General features: G+C 47.1%; 1 protein-coding gene across 1 annotated transcript in view; it reads left to right on the forward strand.

Moving 5' to 3' along the window:
- The window catches only part of LOC142073063 (uncharacterized), a 77,975-nt gene extending 75,516 nt beyond the window's left edge, over positions 1–2,459 (forward strand). The window contains exon 3 of the mRNA XM_075131955.1: positions 1,828–2,459. The gene's annotated coding sequence lies outside the window, so the exon portion shown is untranslated. The remainder of the gene's footprint in view (positions 1–1,827) is intronic.
- Positions 2,460–6,000: the final 3,541 nt, after the last annotated feature.

The following is a 6,000-nucleotide window of genomic DNA, read 5'->3' on the forward strand; positions in this document are numbered from 1 at the left end:
GTAATTACAGAGTCACCTAAAATTCCCAGGTACCTCAGAATAGAAATAGGATTACAACAGAAAGATACTGTCCCTATGTTGACACTTGCAGTGGGCCCTCATGCCAGCCTGAAATATATGCTGAACAACTGAACAACAGCTGTCATACTGCAACATGCCACATGTAAGATTGTCCCAGGAGGAGAGCTGGAAGTTAAGGTCCATCAGCAGAGCAGGATGGAGAGAGTTTGCACAGGGGTTTTCTGCTTAGCCCTGATCTACACTGCAAGTTTAGGTCAGAGCAGAGTTATGTTAGCAGAGTTAGATCGATTTAACCCTGCACTCGTCCACACAACGAAGCCATTTTTGTCAACTTAATGGGCTCTTAAAATCGATTTCTGTACTGCTCCCCAGTGAGCGGATTAGCACTGAAATCCACATTGCCGGGTTGAATTTGGGTTAGTGTGGACGCAATTCGACGGTATTGGCCTCTGGGAGCTATCCCACAGTGCTCCATTGTGACCGTTCTGGACAGCATTCTGAACTCGGATGCATTGGCCACGTAGACAAGAAAAGCCCCTTTTGAATTTCATTTTGAATTTCATTTCCTGTTTGGCTTGTGTGGCAAGTTGATCAGCACAGGTGACTGTGCAGATCTCATCAGCAGAGGCAACCATGGAATCCCAGAATCGCAAAAGAGCTCCAGCATGGACCAAATGGGAGGTACTGGATCTGATCGCTGTATGGGGAGACGAATCCGTGCTATCAGAACTCCGTTCCAAAAGATGAAATGCCAAAATATTTGAAAAAATCTCCAAGGGCTTGAAGGACAGAGGTTATGGGACCTGCAGCAGTGCCGCGTGAAACTTAAGGAGCTTAGGCAAGCCTACCAAAAAACCCAAGAGGCAAACGCCTGCTCGGGGTCAGAGCCCCAGACATGCCGCTTCTATGATGAGCAACGTGTAATTCTAGGGGGTGCCCCTACCACTGCCCCCCCTCTGTACGTGGACTCCTGCAAGGTGGGAGTCTCACGCAACAGGGATGAGGATTTTCGGGACGAGGAAGATAGCATACACCAGGCAAGCGGAGAAACTGTTCTCCCCGACAGCCAGGAACTGTTTATCACCCTGGATCCAATACCGTCCCAACCCGGACTCCCGGACCTTGAAGGCGGAGAAGGCACCTCTGGCAAGTGTACCTTTGTAAATATAATAAATGGTTTAGAAGCAAGCGTGTTTAATGATTACTTTGCCCTGAAGACTTTGGATGCATTCGCGGCCAGTACAACTCCTGGAAAAGCCTGTTAACGTGTCTGGGGATGGGGCGGAAATCCTCCAGGGACAACTCAATGAAGATGTCCTGGAGGTATTCCCAAAGCCTTTGCAAAAGGTTTCTAGGGCGGGCAGCCTTATTGTGTCATCCATGGTAGGACACTTTACCATGGCAGGCCAGTAGCACATAGTCTGAAATCATTGCATAAGAAAGCATGGCAGCATGTGGTCCCAGTGTTTGCTGGCATTCAAGCAACATCCGTTCTTTGTCTCTCTGTGTTATCCTCAGGAGAGTGATATCATTCATGGTCACCTGGTTGAAAAAGGGGAATTTTATTCAGGGGACATTCAGAGGTGGCCGTTCCTGTTGGGCTGTTTGCCTGTAGCTGAAAAGAAATCATCCCCGCTATTAGCCATGCGGTGGGGGGAGGGGTGAAGCGATCATCCCAGAGAATTGGGTGTAAGGGGAGGGATTAGTTGGGTTTCTGCTGCACGTTAACCCGAAAACATCAGCCCCTCCTTTTGAATGGCCAGTGCATCTTTTTCAATTTTAATCTCTCTTTTTTTCCTCCCACAGCTGCAAATGTTTCAATGCTGCCACAAGCATCTCCATCCCAGAGGCTAGCGCAGATAAGAAGGCGAAAAAAATGCACTCATGATGAAATGTTCTCTGAGCTCATGCAGTCCATCCAAACTGAAAGAGCCCAGCAGAATGCATGGAGGCAGACAATGACAGAGTCCAGGAAAGTACAAAATGAATGCGAGGACAGATGGCTGGAGCAACAGGAGAGTTGGCGGCAGCATGATGAAAGGAGGCAGGATGCAATGCTGAGGCTACTGGAGGATCAAACTGATATGCTCCAGCGTATGGTTGAGGTGCAGGAAAGGCACAGACCGCTACTGCAGCGTCTGTGTAACCAACCGCCCTCCTCCCCAAGTTCCATAGCCTCCTCACCCAGACTCCCAAGAACCCGTGGGAGAGGGGGGCCTCCGGGCACCCAACCACTCCACCCCAGAGGACTGCCCAAGCAACAGAAGGCTGGCATTCAATAAGTTCTGAGTGCAGTGTGGCCTTGTCCTTCCCTCCTCCCCTCCTCCACCACCCCATCCGGTGCTTCCCTCCTCCTCCACCCCTCCCGGGCTACCTTGGCAGTTATCCCCCTATTTGTGCAATGAATTAATAAAGAATGCATGAATTTGAAACAACAATGACTTTATTGCCTCTGCAAGGGGTGATCGAAGGGGGGAGGGGAGGGCGGTTGGCTTATAGGGAAGTATTCTGAACCAAGGGGGTGGGTTTTCATCAAGGAGAAACAAGAACTGTCAAACAGAACTGTCACACCGTAGCCTGGTCAGCCATTAAACTGGTTTTCAAAGTTTCTCTGATATGCAGTGTGCCCTGCTGTGCTCTTCTAACCGCCCTGGTGTCTGGCTGCGTGTAATCAGCGGCCAGGTGATTTGCCTGAACTTTCCACCCAGCCATAAACATCTCCCCCTTACTCTCACAGATATTGTGGAGCACACACAAAGCAGTAATAACAATGGGAATATTGGTTTTGCTGTGGTCTAACGGAGTCAGTAAACTGTGCCAGCGTGCCTTTAAACGTCCAAATGCACATTCTACCACCTTTCTGCACTTGCTCAGCCTATAGTTGAACAGCTCCTGACTACTGTCCAGGCTGCCTGTGTATGGCTTCATGAGCCATGGCATTAAGGGGTAGGCTGGGTCCCCCAGGATAACTATAGGCATTTCAACATCTCCAATAGTTATTTTCTCGTCTGGGAATAAAGTCCCTTGCTGCAGCTGTTCATACAGACCAGAGTTCCTGAAGATGTGCGCATCATGTACCTTTCCAGGCCATCCCACATTGACATTGGTGAAATGTCCCTTGTGATCCACCAGTGCTTGCAGCACCATTGAAAAGTACCCCTTTCGATTTATGTACTGGCTGCCTTGGTGGTCTGGTCCCAAAATAGGGATATGCATTCTGTCTATCGCCCCACCAGAGTTAGGGAATCCCATTGCAGCGAAGCCATCCACTATGACCTGCACATTTCCCAGAGTCACTACCCTTGATAGCAGCAGCTCAGTGATTGCGTTGGCTACTTGGATCGCAGCAGCCCCCACAGTAGATTTGCCCACTCCAGATTGATTCCCGACTGACCAGTAGCTGTCTGGCGTTGCAAGCTTCCAGATGGCTATCGCCAGTCGCTTGTGAACTGTGAGGGCTGCTCTCGTCTTGGTATTCTTGTGCTTCAGGGCAGGGGAAAGCAAGTCACAAAGTTCCATGAAAGTGCCCTTATGCATGCGAAAGTTTCACAGCCACTGGGAATCATCCCATACCCACAACACTATGCGGTCCCACCAATCTGTGTTTGTTTCCCGGGCCCAGAATCGGCGTTCCACAGCATGAGCCTGCCCCATTGCCACCAGGATGGCCAAATTGCCATGGCCCGTGCTTTGAGAGAAATCTGTGTCCATGTCCCCATCACTCTTATCACCGCGCTGCCATTGCCTCCTCGCCTGCTTTTGTAGGTTCTGGTTCTGCATATACTGCGTGATAATGCGTGAAGTGTTTACAATGCTCATAACTGCTGCAGTGATCTGAGCATGCTCCATGCTTGCAGTGGTATGGCGTCTGCAGGAGAGCAGAGTGGCAGCTGTGAAGCAGTCGTTCAGTGACGATGGTTTGCAGACCTACTGCACCGTCTGCTGCCAGGATACAACAGCTGAGCGGGCTGCATATTGTGGCGAGACAAGAGCAGCTGAGCAGAGTTGCAGCGGAAGCGGCCCTGCGAGACTACCAGGATAGCAGAGTCGCAGCGGAAGCGGTGTCTGACGACCTGCAAGCTGGATTCATGAGAGCAGAGTTGCAGCGGAGGCAGGAGCCCATGAGAGACAACATGGAGAAATCAAGACGAGCAGGAGCAAGAGAGCAGAGTGGCAGTGGAAGCGGTGGTTCGATGATGATGGTTAGCAGTCCTACTGCACCGTCTGCTGAAAGCAGTATGGTGCTCGCATGGAAAAAAGGCACGAAATGATTGTCTAACGTTGCTTTCATGGAGGGAGGAGCGACTGACGACATGTACCCAAAACGACCCTCGACAATGTTTTTGCCCCATCAGGCATTGGGAGCTTAACTCAGAATTCTAGTGGGCGGCACAGAGTGCAGGAACTGTGGGATAGCTACCCACAGTGCAACGCTCCGAAAGTTGACGCTAGCCTCGGTACTGTGGACGCACTCCGCTGACTTAATGCGCATAGTAGGGACACACACAATCAATTGTATAAAATCGCTTTTTAAAAATCGACTTCTGCAAATTCGACCTAATTTTGTTGTGTAGACATACCCTTAGGCTGGTGATTAGCATTTCACTGTGATTAGTATCAAATCTTTCTTGCCCTACTGTCTACCACTTTTCTGTTGTGGTATCTTGTTTTTTTCCTCTGATCCGCTGCAAAACTGGGCACAAGGGATTCTGTTACCATGATTACTTATGTGCAATAAAACAAAGATGGTGATTAAAGAGAAGAAAGAACAGTTTTATTTCCCACTGGCAATGTGGTCTGGTAATTTGATCACAAGACTGGAAGCTAGAAACTGAGGTCTAATCCCAGCTCTGATGTTGACTTGCTGTGTCATTTTGCATTGCTTGGCGGCATCATTTAAAACAGATTTTCTTCTATATTGCAAGATTGAGCCATATTATGGGACAACAATGTTCTATCAGGTTCCCTCAATACAGTAGCTATAATATATAATATAATATAGGTGGGCCCGGACTCCAGTTGCCTTAAACATCTCACTTCAATTTCCCCATCTGTAATATAGGTGCAATAATGCTAACCATATCATAGGGCTACTGTGAGGGTTATTTAGTGCTTGTAAAGCACTCTGATGACGCAAACTACTACCTTATGTGATGCACTTAATATTCTGAAATATATTACCATAAAGTTCTAAACTAATTGTACTACAGGTGCCTGATTGTGATATCAGACATGTAAATCAGGGATAACTACATTGAATTCAATGACATTGAAGAGGTGTTAAAATTAGTGTGCATAATATCAGAATTGGGGGGCCCCATGTGTCTTTTGTGTATACATAATTAATGACGTTCATACTCCTGGACTTAAAACTTTTCTTGAAAGTGCTGATGTCACCAAGAGATTAATGATTTACTTTACATTTGTTAAGCAGCCTGGGTATCAAGGAGTACAGTAACATCTTCCTTGTTTTTTAAGGTAAAACTCCCTGACACATGCTGTAGAAGTGAAAATTCCTTCAAAGAAGTGCTAATTCCCACAGATTTAAAATACCCCAGATTGGTGGAGATAAATGGAGTCCTTCCTATATTAAAGGGGGAGGAGGGGTGAGAGTAAAGTATATAGAAACTAACAGCTCAACTGCTATATTAATGGTGTGCCATTCCTTAATTTAATTTATAGGCCTTATAATATGGTCTTTTGTTTGCCAATTAGTAAAGTGGCAGTTTCTTTTTATAATTCTCATTTCTTCCTAATACTCGCTTTATTTTGGAATATGACACTTTGATTTATATATCAAATGAACTCTTTATAGTATGGGAACCAAACTTGCTGTAAACTTGCACAGCTCTGAAGCCTGTGCAGTTGCACAAATTTATACCAGAGTTTTAAAGCCCACTTTAGTGGACCAGTACTACCACTTGTCAGTTAAACAAACAGGAGACTGATACTCACTCATCCTGTTTTCTAGCTGCATTT

The sequence above is a fragment of the Caretta caretta genome, chromosome 8 (genome assembly GCF_965140235.1).
Source record: "Caretta caretta isolate rCarCar2 chromosome 8, rCarCar1.hap1, whole genome shotgun sequence".
NCBI classification, from domain to species: Eukaryota; Metazoa; Chordata; order Testudines; family Cheloniidae; genus Caretta; species Caretta caretta.